Raw genomic sequence first — 19,388 nt, forward strand, 5'->3', positions numbered from 1 at the left:
TAACTTTAACCTTTACAACTTACAAACTTAACTTATTATTACACAACTTTACTACTTACACAACCCTTCAATATCAAATTACGAGACATCGAATTTTTTTTTAAAGGTCTTATGAGTTTTTCTCGCAATATTATTTATTATTGCAAAATGTATAGTTTTTGAGAAAATTGGGAAAAACTGGAACCAGTAGATACCCCTAGTTTTTTGCACAAAGAGTCGTTTATTTTGTTTCTTGAGTAATAAAAAAGCATTGAGGTTTTTAATATATATCAAATTAAAAAAAATCAATTTCCTTTAAAAAGTGTCAAATTACTACAGCTCAAATATTTAATGAAATTCTTCTGAAAAATCACTGCTGTTCACTGTCCACATTATTCAATCTAATAGTGCTGTTTTATACTAAATATGTATATATAAGATTATATGAAATTTAAATAAACAGTGTTATTAAATTAAATGTTGAATATATATTTTCTGCAAAAACATTGTTTTTCATCAACAAAACCCTTGCCCCCCACCCACCCCAAACATTTTTTTAGTAAGAAATGTTCTTGAAAAATCAGCGTTTTTCGTCCATAATATCCAATCTAAGAGCACTGAAATTGTATTAAATATTTATTAATATAATTTAGAAAAACAAATTTAAATAAACAAACTGTGTTATTAAATTAGATATTAACGACGAAACCATCTGTTACTCATGCGTATTATTTTGGAAAACACTGATATTTGAAAACAATTTCTTACTGTTAAGTAGTGTGGGGTGGGTGGGGGGGTAAGGGTAAGATTAATGAAAAACGGTTTTTTACATAGAATTATTGCCTCGAAAAAATGTTTTTTAAGAAAATTATAGGTGATAAAAAATCTATGGTTTATGTATCTATACTTGTCTCACATAACCTAACTTTAACCTTTACAACTTACAAACTTAACTTATTATTACGCAACTATACTACTTACACAACCCTTCAATATCAAATTACGAGGCATCGAATTTTTTTTTTTTAAGTCTTTTTATTATTGTAAAATGCATAGTTTTTGAGAAAACTGGGAAAAACTAGAACTAGTAGATACCCCTAGTTTTTTGCACAAAGATGTCGCTTACCTTGTTTCTTGAATATAAAAAAGCATTGAGGTTTTTAATATATATCAAATTAAAAAAAAATCAATTTCCTTTAAAAAGTGTCAAATTACTACAGCTCAAATATTTAATGAAATTCATCTGAAAAATCACTGTTTTTCACTGTCCACATTATTCAATCTAATAGTGCTGTTTTATACTAAATATTTATATATAAGATTATATGAAATTTAAATAAACAGTGTTATTAAATTAAATATTGAATATATATTTTCTGCAAAAACATTGTTTTTTATCAACAAAACCCTTGCCCCCCCACCCACCCCAAACATTTTTTTAGTAAGAAATGTTCTTGAAAAATCAGCGTTTTTCGTCCATAATATCCAATCTAAGAGCACTGAAATTGTATTAAATATTTATTAATATAATTTAGAAAAACAAATTTAAATAAACAAACTGTGTTATTAAATTAGATTTTAACGACGAAACCAGCTGTTATTCAGCGTATTAGTATTTGGAAAACAATGATTTTTGAAAACAATTTTTTACTGGTAAGTAGTGTGGGGTGGGTGGGGGGGGTAAGGCTAGGATTAATAAAAAATGGTTTTTTTGCAAAAAATTATTGCCTGAGAAAAAAATGTTTTTTAAAATAATTATAGGTGATGCTAGTCAGTCAACATCGCTAGACCATTTGCGACAAAGAATAATTGATGAATGTCGTCAAATCACCCCAGAAATTTTGCAAAATGTACGGGAAAGGTTTGAACAAAACCTGTATTATTGTATGGAAGTCGAAGGCCAACATTTTGAATATTTACTTGATTGATTTTATCTTTAAGCCCTTTATTTAAAATTATACTTATTATCATTTTTTTGTAACTTTTATTAGCCCCTGTACTGACTAGGCAAATAGTAACGATTTAAAACTTTAGGGTTATAAACCACATAAAAATACCTTCAAAATAAGGTATCACTCGACTCCCCGTTCCATTTAAAATTTTGGGGGCCCTTGTCACCCCCGCTAGGGCTTTGCCCTCAGGAAAAACTAGCAAAAAAATCGTTCCCCCTTGAATCAAAAATTGATGGGTCCGAGGATTTTTTCGCAAATGTTCTGAGGGACCCAAAATAGGCTCTCTTTCGTTTTCAAATGGCCACCCTGTATATTTTTCTCACATAACCTTCAGGTTTTCGAGTAAAACACCTCAAATATGTGATAAAATTACACCGATATCACATAATATGCCACTGTGTAGGATACGATATAGTTTTCATACACGTAAATAGCCTCTATTATCATACACAAAGAAATCTTGAAAAGAAATAGGGAATGCATTAACGTTTATGAAACAATAATTATAAGTAAAATCTGTATTGTTGAGACGAATGCATCATGAGTTACTTATTATTAAGTTTGTTTTTTTTTAAATTATAGTTCAAATTAGGTATTTCTTAAAAAGTAAGTCTTCTTGTTGTTTTTGTCATTTTTTTTAAATTTAATTAAAATTAGTCAAATTTAATTATTCATAACAAAGTTAGGTAGGATATTGAAAAAAAGAAACGAGCTGCATAAATAATAGATTAAACCTCAGCTCCTAGGTATATAAAAAATCTATTATACCTCAAGTAAATTATTGTATTTAAAACTTATTGAACTTAAATTAAATTAAGTATATTGAACGGTATCATTATAGATTTGAGTTTATATGTCTTTTAAATACGTGAATAAATCTATTTTCTTCTTCTTTTCAATTTTTGAGCAAGTGAGATTTTCTAAATTGATTTTTGCTATAAGTGACGTAATACCTAATAAAATACACTATTGTGAAAATTTCGAAGAAAGTAGTTTTTTTATCAACAGGGTCATTGTCGACTGCTCACTTGTTGACTCTTCCTTATTTGTAATATTGTTTTACTTTACTATTTAATTTGCCACATTATAAGATCAGTTGACTGGAGTGAGTGCAAAATAAAGCAATGAGATTGATTTCTTAAATGTAGTTCTTATACTCTAGTTGTGCCCATATTAAGTGTCAAAAGATTATGGTCAGTGTCTATTTATTTATTTATAAATTCCAAAGACCTTTAATATTTTATGAAATTCTTTTGAAAAATCACTGGTTTTCGTCCATAATATCCAATCTAGTAGCACTGCTTTTCTATTAAATATTTATAAATATACATATATTTAATTATATCAAATCTAAATAAACAAACTGTGTTATTAGATTGGATATTAGTGACAAAAACAGATGTTATTCATGTGTATTATTTTGGAAAACAATGATTTTTTTAAACAATTTCTTACTGGTAAGCTGTGTGGGGTGGGTGGGGGGTTTAAGGGTAGGGTTAATGAAAAACGGGTTTTTTGCAGAAAATTAATGCCGATTATATTAAGAAAAAACGCTTTTTAAGAAAATTTTTAAAAAATCTGTAGTTTTTGTATCTATATTTATCTCACGTAACCTTAGGTTTTTGAGTAAAGCGTGAAAAAAGCTTATCGCAAATAAGTAGAAATTCAATTTTTTTAAGATGAGTTATTAGATTTTTTTTTAAATAAACAGTGTTATTAAATTTATTGCTGAATATATATTTACTACAAAAGCATTTTTTTTTAACAAAAAAAACCTTACCACCCCCCCCCACCCACCCCAAACATTTTCCCAGTAAGAAATTCTTATGAAAAATCACTGTTTTCTCTTCATAATATCCAATATAGTATCACTGTTTTGTATTAACATTTTATTAATATACATATATATAATTATATCAAATTTAAATAAACAGTGTTATTAAATTAAATATTGAATATATATTTACTGCAAAATTTTGTTTTTTATCAAAACAACCCTTTTGCCCCAAACATTTGCCAGTAAGAAATTCTTCTAAAAAATCACCGTTTTTCGTCCATAATATCCAATCTAATAGCACTATTTTTGTATTCAATATTTATTAATATACATATATATAATTACATGAAATATAAGTCAACAAACTGTGTTATTTGATTAGATATTAATGATGGAAGCACCTATTTATTCGTATTATTTTGGAAAACAAAGATTATTGAAAACAATTTCTTACTAGTAAATATTGTGGGGTGGGTGGGGGGGGGTAAGGGTAGAATTAATAAAAAACAAGTTTTTTTGCAAAAAATGATTGCCTGTAAAAAAATGCGTGTTAAGAAAATTATAAAAAAATCTATAGTTTTTGTATCTATACTTACATTACATTGAGTAAAACGTGAAAAAACCTTATCGCAAATAAGTGATAATTCAATTTTTTTTAAAAGGAGATATTAGTTTTTTTTTTTTAAATAAACAGTGTTATTAAATTTGTTTTTGAATATACAGTGCTTTCATTTCAAAACAATTCACCCTTAATAACTTTCTTAAAGAAAAAAAAAAAAAAAAAAAAAAAAAAAACACGTCAAATTAGATATGCAGAGGGACGTTTAATTATGCATTTACTGAATTTCTGTCAATCACCTCTTCACTTTAATATGTCAAATGGGAACCCCCATCGAGTGATATATCATAGTAAGCAGCGTAAAATTCTCTTTTCAACGGTACCAAAAAAAAATTAAATCGGTAAATGTGTAAGCAAATAGTTAGCGAAAATGTCTAGAAATCATGAATATTTTATTTACGCCAAAGTTTGGTATTTTAAATGAATAGTTTTAGTGTGGTACCTACATTATTTTAAAATTCTTACATTTTTTATAATAGATCAAAAAAAATACAAGCAATTTAGAAGTTAAAATGTGTGGTAACAAACAGTACATTCAGTTCAAGCAAATTATTTATTTTTTTAAGTAAAGAATGTGTACCGTTATTCGCGAGAAAAAAAAGTTAAAAAGTGTCTTCAAATTTTTTGCAAAAATCTTTGCAGTCTTATAACTTTATATGTGTATGTATCCCAGGGTCAAGATAGTCCAAAATCAAAAATATCTCGACAAAAAATGGATTACTTCTGAAATAAGAGAAATGATGCGTGAAAGGGATCTATTATACAAAAGAGCTGTTATAAGTGGAAGTGAAAATAACTGGCAAGAATACAAGAGGAAAAGAAATATCATTGTAAGTAAAATAAGAACAGAAAAAGAAAAATTTTACGCAGAAACAATAGACTTAAATAAAAGTAACCCAAAAGAACTGTGGAAAAACCTTAAAACTCTTTTACCTGGGAAAAAGCAAGAATTGCCAGACGTAATCAGGTTTGAAACAGAAGTAATCAACCAAGAGGCAGACATAGCTAATAGATTTAATAAGTATTTTGTGTATAGCATTGACGGTATAATTGGGGATATACCACTTCCACAAAATGCTGTACCCTTTTATATTGGACCCACAGTGCATAGTGGAATATTTAGTAATTTTGAAAAATTAACAATGGTTAGAATGAAGGAAATTATAAAAAACCTAAAAAATGTGGGTGGGGGTGAGTGTGGCATCTCTAAGCAAGTCCTTTGTGACGTAGTATATGCAGTTGGTAATCGTCTTTTAGATGTTATTAACACATCACTTAGCAATGGTGTTTTTCCAGAATCTTGGAAACTAACAACTATCATTCCTGTTCCTAAGGTAAATAACACGAAATTATATAATGAGTTTCGTCCAATAAATACGGTGCCAATATATGAGAAGGTTTTAGAAATTGTTGTTAAAGAACAGTTGCTAAACTTCTGTGATACGAATCAAATAATTATTCCTAACCAATCAGGTTTTAGAGAGAACCATTCTTGCGAGTCTGTTGTTGTTGGTATGTGTGATGATTTTCTTAGGGCCGTCAACTGTGATAACTATGCCGTTTTTCTTGATTTTAAGAAGGCTTTTGAAACAGTAGATAGGAGTATTTTAATAAACAAATTAGAGCATATAGGAATCAAGAATACTGTTTTAGAGTGGTTTAAGTCATACTTGAATAAAAGATCTCAACGTGTGCCTTATAAAAATTGTTTGTCGGAGTCTGTAAATGTTAAATATGGTGTACCACAAGGAACGGTTTTGGGTCAGCTGTTATTTTTAATCTATATTAATGATATGGTTAGAGTAACACTTAGGTGTAAAATTATTCTTTTTGCTGACGACACAATGCTTTATATTATAGGTAAAAACTTACAACAAATGCAGAAAGATTTGAATGATGATTTGGAGCGTATTTTTGAGGCTGTGTATAAATAAGCTATGTTTAAATACTGATAAATCCAAATTTTGCATATTTAGAAAGAAATCAAAGCTTAGTGAAGCGGAAATCCAAAGTATGCACATAGCTGTAAATGGGGAAAATATTACTTATGATGGGGAAATTAAATATTTAGGCATAATGTTGGACTGCAATTTAAACTTTCAAGCTCATACTGACTATGTAATGCGAAAATTTTCAAAAAAAGTCGGTTTTATAACTCGAATAGGTAAAAACTTAAGCATGCATACAAAACTACAACTCTATAATATTATTGCTCTCCCACACTTACAATTCTGTTCGACTTTTTTATTTAATCTACCTCAGTATAAAATAAACCAAATGGAGAAAATACAAAATAGAGCTATGAGACAAATTTTAAAATGTAGTTGGTGTACGCCAATTAAATGTATGTTGAATGTTTTGAATATGTTGTCTGTGAAGCAAAGGGTTTTATTTAATGTGTATCTGTTTGTTTTTAAACTTAAACATAATTTGTTACCTAACTATTTGTGTAATGGATTGAAGGTATTTAGTGATATTCATAGTTATCATACGAGAAATCGTACAGATTTTATTTTATTGGAACGGTGCAATTCGACCCAAATGCAAAACTCGGTTTTATATAAGGGATTATCTGAATTTAACAAATTACCTGTGATAATAAAAAACTGTGATAATCTAAACCGGTTCAAAAGGCTCCTAAGAAAATTTCTTTTAGATAACTGTTAGTACAGATAGTTATGATTGTTTATTTTAATTTTACAGATTTTAGCCCGTTTTTATTTATTTTATTTATACATCTTAGCACTGTAGGTTTATTCTCATTTCTTTTGTTTCTCGTCCTTAATATAAATATTTTACATGTTTATTTTTAGTTTTACACATTTTAGCCCGTTTTTAATTATTTTATTTATTATTTGTTAATAAGTTAAGTTTTATCTTTGTTTAATTTTATTGTTGCCCCCTGGTATTTGTATTTGTATTAAATTTGTATTTGTATTAATAATGTTTTTGTTAAATTAGGTACTGTAGATTTATTCTTGTTTCTTTTTGTTTGTGTCCTGTACATACATTACACTTTTTATTTTTATTTAATTTTCACATATTTACAAATGTTGTTTTTTTTTTTTCTTCTATTTCTACTATTGTAATAAGACTAATAAGGCAAACTTGTACTTATATGTAGCTTTTTTATGCTAAATAAATGCTTTATTATTATTATTATTTATTTCACTTATATTTTTTGCGAAACCTACCTAATAGGTACAAAAAAACACTGCAACACCTTACATTTTAAAGGCATTTAAAAAGCAGGCGATTTATTATTGTTAAAACTGTCAGTTTAACGCGTGCAATTTCTCAATTTTAGTTAAAACAGTGAGTTAATAAAATAGTGTTTACGCTAGCCGAAAGAATAGAAATAATTTGCCTTTATGGAGCTCAAGATCGGTGTGCTCACAGAACCGCGAGCGCATTTAATGAAAGGTATCAAGATAAAAACGTGAGCCATAAATACGTATTAGAATTGATACGAAAATTTGGGAGACGGGATCGATTTGCAATAAGAAAAAAATTGCTGTGGATCCAACTTTGTCTATACCAAAGGCCGCAAAACTAACAAATATTTCCAGTGGTTCCGTACATTAAGTTTTAAAAAAAATAAGCTCTTTTCTTCTTTTCCTTATAAAATTCATATTCTTCATGAACTCGGAGAAGAAGATTTTGATAGGAGAATTCAATTTTGTGAAGTGATGTGCCAGCGAATTGACGACGATCCCCATTTATTGAAGAACATTTGCTTCAGTGACGAATCGACCTTTTTTTTAAATGGCCTGGTGAACAGACATAACTGTAGATACTGGGATAATGAAAATCCGCATGTTTTTCGGGAAGGCCATACCCAAAAAATTAATGTTTGGGCAGGAATTTATGGGAATGAAATAATCGGGCCATTTTTTTTGGAAGAAAATTTGACTGGAGAAATTTATTTAAACCTTTTAAAAAATGCAATATACCCTTCCATCATCCAATCTATGGAAAATCAAGTAGATCAACATGGTGCTATATTATTGAATGAAAATAATAAACATTTTCAGCAGGATGGAGCTCCCGCGCACTACACTTTGGTAGTTCGAGAGTGGCTTCATGAAAATTTTCGAGAAAAGTGGATTGGCAGACGTGGTGCAATCGAATGGCCTGCGCGGTCTTCGGACCTAACCCCACTAGACTTTTTTCTTTGGAGCTACTTAAAAAGCAAAGTTTATAAAACCCCACCTGAGACTTTAAAAAAAAGAATATTCCAAGAATGCAGAGAAATTAGCGGGCAGACCCTTGCCAATGTTCGTAAGAAGTTTGAAAATAGGCTTTTTTATTGTCTTGCTAATAACGGCGCGCATTTTGCACATTTAATAAAATAAATTTGTTAAACTAATTAAATTTGTTTTTCTACCCTACCGATTTACACTTTAATTGCTTCTTGGTCAATCAATTTTATTTTTTTTACAACCACTGATAGCATAATGAATGTCCTTTAAAATAATGTATCACACCATGGGGTAGCCATTTGACATACCAAAGTTTGGCGTAAATAAAATATTCATTATATCTAGACATTTTCGCTTCTATTTTTTTTGGTACCGTTGAATAGAGAATTTTACGCTGCTTATTATGATGTATCACACGATGGGGGTTCCCATTTGACATATTAAAGTGAGGTTAGCTGGAGGTGAGGAGGTGATTGACAGAACTTCAGTAAGTGCATAATTAAACGTCTCCCTGTATATCTTTTTTTTTTTTTTTAAGAAAATTATTAGGGTGGATTGTTTTGAAATGAAAGCACTGCAAAAACATATTTTTTGTCAAAAAAAACCTTAGCCCCCCACCCACCCCAAACATTTTCCCAGTAAGAAATTCTTATGAAAATCACTATTTTCTCTTCATAATAACCAATATAGTATCACTGTTTTGTATTAACAATTTATTAATATACATATATATTATTATATCAAATTTAAATAAACAGTGTTATTAAATTAAATATTGAGTATATATTTACTGCAAAATTTTGTTTTTCATCAAAACAACCCTTACACCCCCCACCCACCCCAAACATTTTTCCAGTAAAAAATCCTTTTGAAAAATCACCGTTTTTTGTCTATAATATCCAATCTAATAGCAATGTTTTTATATTAAATATTTATTACTATACATATATATAATTATATCAAATTTAAATAAACAAACTGTGTTATTAAATTAGATATTAAAGACGAAACCAGCTGTTATTCATGAGTATTATTTTGAAAAACAATGATTTTTGAAAACAATTTCTTACTACAAAGTAGTGTGGGGTGGACAATAAAATCTATATTATCCTGTAATCCTTACTATGTACCTATCATTGCACTCAATAATGTAACAATAACAAATACAATGTTATCCTTTTACTCTCAATGTATCCTTATTGAGTATCAAAAGATTAAGGTCAGTGTCTATTTATTTATTTTAAAATTAAAAATCAAAAGCTGCCTTATTATATCCTTAGTAGCTTGAGGGTTTTTGGAGAAGTATATACCAGGTACTAGAAATCACAATAATTTCAAATTAACAAATAGATATATTAATCCCAATTGCTCAGTACGATCCTTCATAGAAGTTTATAGGTGTTTAGCAATCTTTCAAGTATCATTTTACAACAGTTTTATTGTTTCAAATATGTCCATGTATTGATTTATAAGCTTATGTCCAACTGTTAAATAAATAAATAAATGAAAAAAATTAATAACAAAAAAAATGTTCCTTCGAGCCGGATTTGAACCAGCGACCTATGGATGTCTACACACGCAATGTTCCGCTACAGTCCACCGCTCTACCAACTGAGCTATCGAAGGTTGTTTTTATTTTAAATGAAAGTAATTTTTGTACGTATCTAAATTGGGGTCACTGCAATGCAGTTATTTATTATGTATTATTTAAGCTAAATGATGCCTTTGCATTATTGTTTAATTAATTAGTTATTATTTTACATAAATAATAATTTTTAATGATAGCTCAAAAGTATGACCTGTAACAAGGAAGATATATAAAATATAATTCTTAATCATCATTTAATTTAATTATTTTATTCTTAAAATAGAAAACTTTCTGTTTATTTAGTGTTATCTTATTATTATCAACTATTTCTATAGTACACACGCAATAAATAAATTATACATTATAATTTAATCTAATGTAACGTAGCTCTCGGTATTAAGAAGAAATTATTTAATATCAATATTTTAATAAGAACAGTTAAGGGTTATTTTGTCATTGTATTAATTGTGGTAGATACCGTAACAATATTAGTTTATACTAGGTATATATCAGCTCGGTTCAACACTGTACATTATTTGTTATTATTAATATACGCGAAAATTATCAGCTTTCATTATTGCACCACATCAACGTTACATTGAATGACCCTAATTAAGATTTTTATAAAAATACTTTTACATTAAAAAATTCACAATTGCAAACATAGCCTTCGATAGCTCAGTTGGTAGAGCGGTGGACTGTAGTGGAACATTGCGTGTATAGACATCCATAGGTCGCTGGTTCAAATCCGGCTCGAAGGAACATTTTTTTTAATAAAATTTAAATTTTAATTAATTTAATAAAGACGCGCAAGTTGGAACAAATTCATTTAAAATTCAGGGGTGTGTTCTTATTATATTCTTAATTTTTATTTTTTGTCGCTATTTTTTTGATGATGAATTCATGTATTACTTAATAATAGTATACTTAATTTTTTTAAATAGAAACACCCATTTTTTATTTTATTTTTTAATTCTGCATAAAATTTTAAGTATATATTGTATACCATGTCCTATACCTAACCTCAATATTTATTAAGAAATTTGCAATTAAATTTTTTATAATTAAGCATGAATTTTTAAAATAGTTTATAAAAAAAAAAACAAAAAAATTAAAATAAATATATAAATTGTTGACCAGTAACTTCCTGACAGTAACCAAGTCGATATTCAAATTTTTGGAATACTTTACTTATCGTTTACCTCTACTTCTATTTTTTTAATTTTTCTAAACTTTCAGGTTTATCAAAATAAACTTTAGATTTTAGATAACCCCGTAGATAAAAATCCAATGGGGTTAAATCAGGCGACCTCGCTGGCCATTCAATCAAACCCCTCCTTCCAATCCATCTATTTGGGAAAATGTAATCTCGTACTGTTCGCGAATAGTGTGCTCTACCATCCCGTTGGCACCATATCGAATCTGCTTTTATAAATGGGTTTTTACCATTTGGATAAAGTGCAATTAAACCAGGCACTATCTGATTTTGAAGCAAATTTAAATATTTTTCAGAGGTAAGTACGCCCTCAATAAAATAGGGACTCACAATTAATGTGCAATTCTGCCCATGCGTTTAACTTATTGGGAAATTGTGTGTGGACTTTCCATACTCCAGTGTGGATTTTCTGGTGCCCAGTAACGAAAATTTTGCCTATTTACAGAAATATTAAAAAAAAACTTGCATGGTCGGAAAAAACAATGTGCGTTTGCATTACATTTATTCATCATTATTTCGCAAAACTGTATCCTGGGCATGTGATAATTTTCAATAAGCTCCTGAATTAAATGAATTTTGACAGCAAGTAACTTGTCGAGTTGATTTACGTGCATTTTCTTATAAATCGAGTAAAATATCTAATGATTTCAACAATCAAGTATATCTGTTAAAAAACCATGAAAAAATATGTTTGAATATGCTCAAATGACCCAAACAGTTGCAAGTTTATTAATAATGTTAGTATTAGGTATAGACATGGTATACAAAATATACTTAAAATTCTATGCAGAATTCAAAAATGGAATAAATAATAGGTGTTTCCATTTAAAAAATTGAACTTGATGGTCGTTGCTTATTTTTGGTTCAACCTGTATACATGAATTCATCATCAACAAACTAAATTCAACAAACTGAATAGCTTTTTTAATACCGTTCGTAACTTTTTAATAGAATTATTATATAATTTTAGATACAGTTATTTAAATAATAAAATTATTTACTGTTTACAACATCTGTGATAAATATGGCATATAAGTGCATCGCAAAGTGACCTCAATTTAGATCAGTGTAAAAATTACTTTCATTTAAAATAAAAACAACCTTCGATAGCTCAGTTGGTAGAGCGGTGGACTGTAGTGGAACATTGTTTGTATAGATATCCATAGGTCGCTGGTTCAAATCCGGCTCGAAGGAACATTTTTTCTTATTTTTTTTTTAAATTTTAATTTTAAATATTTTAAAATGAACAAGCAAAATTAAAATACTCAACTTAAATATTAACTGAAAGTAAAAACAGCTTGGAACATTTTTAGAAGCGAAACTACTCAAACAAGTGGTAACAAGCCTATCAAACTTAAGCATAACAATGTGATGATATAATAATAAGTTCCTTAATAGCAAATATGTTCTTTAAATAATTTAATAGTAGTGTAAAAGCAAACTTAAATAATCTTAACTTTTTTCTACTATTACATATCTAGTTTATAAACTCGATTACTAAATCTCAAATATTTGATGAAATTCTTCTGAAAAATCACTGTTTTTCGTCCATATTATCCAATCTAGCAACGCTGTTTTTATAATAAATATTTATATATAAAATTATATCAAATGTGAATAAACAATGCTATTAAATTAAATATTGAATATATATTTTCTGCAAAACATTGTTTTTTAACAACACAACCCTTGCCCCCCCACCCACCCCAAATATTTTTTCAGTAAGAAATTCTTTTAGAAAATCATCCTTTTTCGTCCATAATATCTAATCTAATATCACTATTTTTGTATTAAATAGTTATTAATATACATATATATATAATTATATCACATTTAAATAAACAAACTGTGTTGTTAGATTAGATATTAACGACGAAACCACCTGTTATTCATGCGTATTATTTTAAAAACCCATAATTTTTGAAAACAATTTCTTACTGGTAAGTAGTGTGGGGTGGGTGGGGGGTTAAGGGTAAGATTAATGAAAAACGTTTTTTTTTGCAGAAGATTATTTCCTGCGAAAAAATGCTTTTTAAGAAAATTGTAAGAAAATCTATAGTTTGTTTTTTTTTTGATTCTAGATAACTTTTCGTTATCCAGGTTCACAAATACAGTTTTTAAATTAAACCAAAAAACTATTGGTTTACTCATCAACCGTATATCGGCAAGGTGTATTTATTAAACTCGAGATGATATGTATTTTATATACGATTTTATGTACACAAGGGAGAAAATTTCGGCATTTAAAAAAATTGACACGGGATTTACATATCTAGTTTTTAAACTCGATTACTTCACCTCAAATATTTGATGGAATTCTTCTAAAAAATTATTGTTTTTCGTCCATATTATCAAATCTAATACCACTGTTTTTATATTTTATATTTATATATAAAATTATATCAAACTTTAATAAACAGTGTTATTAAAATAAATATTGCATATATATTTTCTGCAAAAACATTGTTTTTCGTCAACACAACCCTTACCCCCCCACCCACCCCAAACATTTGCCCAGTAAGAAATTCTTTTGAAAATTCACTGTTTTTCGTCCTTAAAATCTAATTTAATTACACTGTTTTTGTATTAAATATTTATTGCATTTATTTGCATGAAACAATAGTATCAATTTACAGGGCATTAAATTCTTCTTAAAAAAGTCTTATGAGTTTTTTTTAGAAAATGCATATTTAAAAAAAAAAAAATAGAAAAAACTAGAACCAATACTGCGTTTTGAGAAAAACGCAAAAAAACGTTTTTTTTGCTTGTATTTTTTTATAAATGTATATTTTTATTGTTCTTTTATAAAAAAAAATAAAACAAATTTTTTGATATAGGTTTCAGTAAATCTGCACCTTAAATAACTTTTTTATTCAACTTACTGCGTTTTTGTTTAGTATTTTTAAGAGAATGGCATTAGTTTTGCTAAATAAAAACGCAGTATGTCATATTTACTAGCGTAAAATGCAGTATGTGAGATCAAATTATAATTTTATTTTATGCAAAAAAAAAACGTTTTAACTGTATATTTTATAAAAAAGTAGGAACATAATTAAAATTAAAATTAGTAACACTGTTAAACAGAAGTAAAGGTAACATAGAAAAATGTATGTCAATAAAATACTAAGTAATAATAATATTAAATGATTAATTTAGGGAATTATTGAACGTTCAATAAGAGCAGGCACTAATTGTGCCATTCATATTTTGGCAATTATTTGACATAATTACATTATAATTTGACATATAATAAGAATGGCACAATTAGTGCCTGCTCTTATTGAATGTTCAATAATACCCTTATATAACTATAATTAAAAATTAATCAATTGAGGTGTTTAAATCTCTTGATAGCGTATTTTCTGGGATTTCTTGCCTAAATATTTGCCTGTCTGTGCTCATCAGGGGACACAATTTTCTTAATATAGCCGATTTTTTTTCTGGGTTGATTTCTCTCGGTTGGTTTCTTGCACAGGGTAATGAAATGGGCTCTTTTAAGGTCTTAATTTTTTAAAATTCTAGAGTTTTTATGTTTTCATAGTCATAATTTTCCGTGTAAAATATTGCTTTACTGCCTTGGTTTAAGTTTTTTAATGCGATTTATAGATGTCAAATCTAGCCAGTCATAGAACTGATGAATATTCATATCTATAACTTGAGTTTTGCTAGAATTCGCTGCCCCAACAGCCTCCTTAAAATCTGGAAAGTCGTAAATATTTTTCTTGTATTTCATTTGGAGTTCCACCTGGTGGTGAAAACTGTCTGCACTCATAAATGTGTGGCCTGGCTCAAAGTATTTAATAAAGATTTTTTGTGCAGAAATCATTCCTGAATTTATTATATACACAAGGTACGACAACATGGTCCAATTTTTGTTTTGGGCCGTACAGTTATCCAGCCACAAAGTGATTTTAATGCAGCATTTTATGGGCATCAGTAGAATGCTGCATTTTTGACTAGAAAAATCAGATGCTGCGTTTATCTTTAGAAAAGCGTTACGTTTTGCAGATACTGCATATTTATTACGCGTTTTTTTTTCATTTGCATTTTTTTTTTTGAAAAATTACTTTTTCTAAATATGGAGAATTTTATTTTACACAATAATATGTACAAATCTCAAAATCGAAAATTTTGAAGTTACTGCGTTTTTCATTAGAACGGCAGAATAGGTACCCCTAGTTTTTTTGCATAAATATGTCAATTGCCTGGTTTCTTGAGGGGCAATTCCTTTAAAAAGTGTCTAATTAGTACTCCTCACAATTTTGATGAAATTCTTCTGAAAAATTACTGTTTTTCGTCCATATTATCCAATCTAATAACGCTGTGTTCATACTAAATATTTATATCTAAAATTATATGAAATTTAAATAAACAGTGTTGGTAAATTAAATATTGAATATATATTTTCTGCAAAAACATTTTTTTTTAACAACACAACCCTTGACCCCCACCCACCCCAAAACTTGTTTCTGTAAGAAATTTTTTTGAAAAATCACTGGTTTTCGTCCATAATATCTATTCAAACAGCACTGTTTTTCTATTAAATATTTATAGATATACATAATATTAATTATTATTTTTTTACTATTACATAATATTAATTAATTATATCAAATTTAAATCATCAAACTGTGTTACTAGATGAGATATTAACGATGAAACGACCTATTAGTCATGCGTATTATTTTGGAAAAACAAAGATTTTTGAAAACAATTTCTTACTGGTAAGTAGTGTGGGGTGGGTGGGGGGGTAGGGGTAGGATTAATGAAAAACATTTTTTTTTCAGATAATAATTGTCTAAAAAAAAATTCTTTTAAAAAAAAATTATAGTTAATAAAAAATCTATAGTTTTGATTACTACTTGATTACTACACCTCAAATATTTGATAAGTTTTTCCGAAAAATCACTGTTTCTCCTCCATATTATCCAAGCTAATAACGCTGTTTTATACTAAATATTTATTTATAAAATTATTTGAAATTTAAATTAAAGAGTGTTATTAATGTCTTTGCAGAGGCATTGTTTTTTATCAAAACAACCCTTGTCCCCCCACCCACCCCGAACATTTTTCAGTAAAAAATTCTTTTGAAAAATCACCGATTTTCGTCCATAATATCCATAAATATACACATATTTAATTATATCAAATTTAAATAAAGAAACTGTGTTATATATATCTTATAGTGTAATAATGGAATGTCATTTAGACAGAAATCTAGAAAATAATAGAAAATGCATTCACGTCTATGAAAGCAAATAAGATATACAAATAAAAATATCTTAAGAATACAAATTAACTCAAAACTAAACAAGGAATTAACAAATAAAATTCATTTTAGAAAAATGCTGTGGTGCACTTTTTTTTTAATTAAAAAATATTTACGATAAATGTAGAGTTTGTTGGTAGACTTCCTGGACACCCCAGTTAAATATACCACAATTTAAGCTTAAATAGATACCTTTATTATAAATTCCATATCAACAATTATTTAACGATTAAAATTTAACTTGTCTGCTATAGCTACAAATTCAACGTTTTGTTGATGGTAAGTATATTCCTTTGGAAGCTCAATCCATTTTGTAAACATCTTTAAATAGTATACGATATACCATACATAAACAAAACTAGATTTATAATTGGCTAAACAAGATCTATAATTGGCAGGAATTTAATTCTCTTAATTTTAATGATCGCATTAAGAAAGATATCGGGTATCTGTTGTGTTTCAGCATCAAATGCACATATCGACAATTATTGATAATTCACTCCAAAATCGTGAAATTTATGAATGATTTTAATCTTTGTTAAAACTAATTTCAATGATAACATATCTGATCGTGAACTTATGTGTAATGGATTTAAGCTATTAATGTGTGGCAGGACTAGCAAGAAATCCCGTGATAAAGGGGTTTTAATATTTGTTATTAATTAGTGTCTTCTGCCAACTACAAATTATTGTTGCTGGTTTTTACATTCCACCATATAGTTTTGTACAACCGTCAATATTGTGCAACATAACACATATTGCAACATTTCTGTTTTTGGTAACTACGACTATCTTGCTTCAGTCCAGTGTCCATGGGGAGATCCAGCAATTCAGGTTACTCAATCATTTGGTTATTTAAAGATTTATCAACATAATTTTATACTTGTAATGTATTTCCACTGAAAGGAAGTGATCTGCTTCGTACCTCGTGCAATCACCACTTTGCCTTTGAATGTCGCCCTGAATTTTCCAATGTTTTAAAGTCAAAAGGTCTTGGACATTATAAGTTGCTCGATAATTTTAAAAATGCTAATTATATAAAACTGAATCACTTCCTCGCTGCTCTTAACTGGCAGGATTGTTTGGCTGATAATTATGACATCAATCATGGATCTTCTATGAAATTTTGTCTATAGACGTAGCTTACTATGTTCCATTGAGAAAATATACAAGTTTTCCGAAATGGCTTTCCTCAGACCTCAAGAAGATCACTCAAGATGAAAGATTTGCTCATTTACTATATAGTACTGATCCCTCTGATAAAACCTATATACATTTCTATCATTTGATGGCTGAATATGAACATCTTTGACAACTTTGATATTAATGCCTCTAATTACATCGCTATAACCCATATGTGCCGCTTTCGCATTTATTGACAAAACGAATTCAAATAAACCAATCAAATGCACCCGAGTGCTCAAATGGTGCCTTGCTCATTTTAACCGTCGAGTTTGAAATTATTTATGTACATTTATCGTTTATTTTTTATTAAACTGCTTAAAAATAAGAAAAACTACTATTCAAGTTATATCGAATATTTTGTATTATTATCAGTGGTTTATTATTTAAGTAAATTAAGAATTGAAATTTAAGACAAAAATATACTATTAATGATTGATGATAATTAATTATTAAAATATTAAACAATAATGCAAATGCATCATTTAGCTTAAATATCACATCATGTAACTGCATTGCAGTGACCCCAATTAAGATACGTACAAAAATTACTTTCATTTAAAATAAAAACAACCTTCGATAGCTCAGTTGGTAGAGCGGTGGACTGTAGTGGAACATTGTTTGTATAGATATCCATAGGTCGCTGGTTCAAATCCGGCTCAAAGGAACATTTTTTTTTATTATTTTTTTTTTAAATTTTAATTTTAAATATTTTAAAATGAACAAGCAAAATTATAATACTCAACTTAAATATTAACTGAAAGTAAAAACAGCTTGGAACATTTTTAGGAGCGAAACTACTCAAACAAGTGGTAACAAGCTTAAATATGACAATGTAATGATATAGTTATAACTATAGTAATAACTTCCTTAATTGCCAATATGTTCTTTAAACAATTTAATAGTAATGTAGAAGCACACTTAAATAACAATGTACGAAATCTTAATTTTCCAACAATTTTTCTACTATTACATATCTAGTTTTTGAACTCGATTACTAAACCTCAAATATTTGATGAAATTCTTCTGAAAAATCACCGGTTAACGTCCATAATATCCAATCTAATAGCACTGTTTTTCTATGAAATATTTGTTAATATACATATATTTAATTATATCAAATTTAAATAAACAAACTGTGTTATTAGATTAGATATTAACGACGAAACCACCTGTTATTCATGCGTATTATTTTGGAAAACAATGATTTTTGAAAATAATTTCTTAATGGTAAGTATTGTGGGGTGGGTGGGGGGGCAAGGGTAAGACTAATGAAAAACGGTTTTTTTGCAGAAAATTATTGTCTGAGAAAAAAATGCTTTGTAAGAAAATTATAGGTGATAAAAAAATTTATACGTATATCATATGCAATTCTGTTAACACAAGGAAGAAAATTTCGGCATTTAAAAAAACTGACACGAGATTTACATATCTAGATTTTAAATTTAATTACTACACCTCAAATATTTGATGAAATTCTTCCGAAAAATCACTGTTTTTCGTTCATATTATCCAATCTAATAACGCTGCTTTTATACTAAATATTTATATATAAAATTGTATCAAATTTAAATAAACAGTGTTATTAAATTAAATATTGAATA

The 19,388-nt window shown here is 28.0% G+C and overlaps 1 protein-coding gene and 4 non-coding genes across 27 annotated transcripts in view; 3 read left to right on the forward strand and 2 right to left on the reverse strand.

The window, feature by feature from the left end:
- Positions 1-19,388, reverse strand: part of LOC126747927 (liprin-alpha-1) — a 455,345-nt gene that overhangs the window by 154,819 nt on the left and 281,138 nt on the right. The gene's annotated exons all lie outside the window — the stretch shown is intronic.
- Positions 10,062-10,155, reverse strand: Trnay-gua (transfer RNA tyrosine (anticodon GUA)). The gene is made up of 2 exons: positions 10,119-10,155; positions 10,062-10,097 (listed from the first exon to the last, which is right to left on the reverse strand). It is a non-coding gene; the product is annotated as a tRNA-Tyr (tRNA).
- On the forward strand, positions 10,785-10,878 carry Trnay-gua (transfer RNA tyrosine (anticodon GUA)). The gene is made up of 2 exons: positions 10,785-10,821; positions 10,843-10,878. It is a non-coding gene; the product is annotated as a tRNA-Tyr (tRNA).
- Positions 12,434-12,527, forward strand: Trnay-gua (transfer RNA tyrosine (anticodon GUA)). Its single transcript has 2 exons — positions 12,434-12,470; positions 12,492-12,527. It is a non-coding gene; the product is annotated as a tRNA-Tyr (tRNA).
- Trnay-gua (transfer RNA tyrosine (anticodon GUA)) lies at positions 18,358-18,451 on the forward strand. Its single transcript has 2 exons — positions 18,358-18,394; positions 18,416-18,451. It is a non-coding gene; the product is annotated as a tRNA-Tyr (tRNA).

This window comes from Anthonomus grandis, chromosome 20, assembly GCF_022605725.1.
Source record: "Anthonomus grandis grandis chromosome 20, icAntGran1.3, whole genome shotgun sequence".
NCBI classification, from domain to species: Eukaryota; Metazoa; Arthropoda; class Insecta; order Coleoptera; family Curculionidae; genus Anthonomus; species Anthonomus grandis.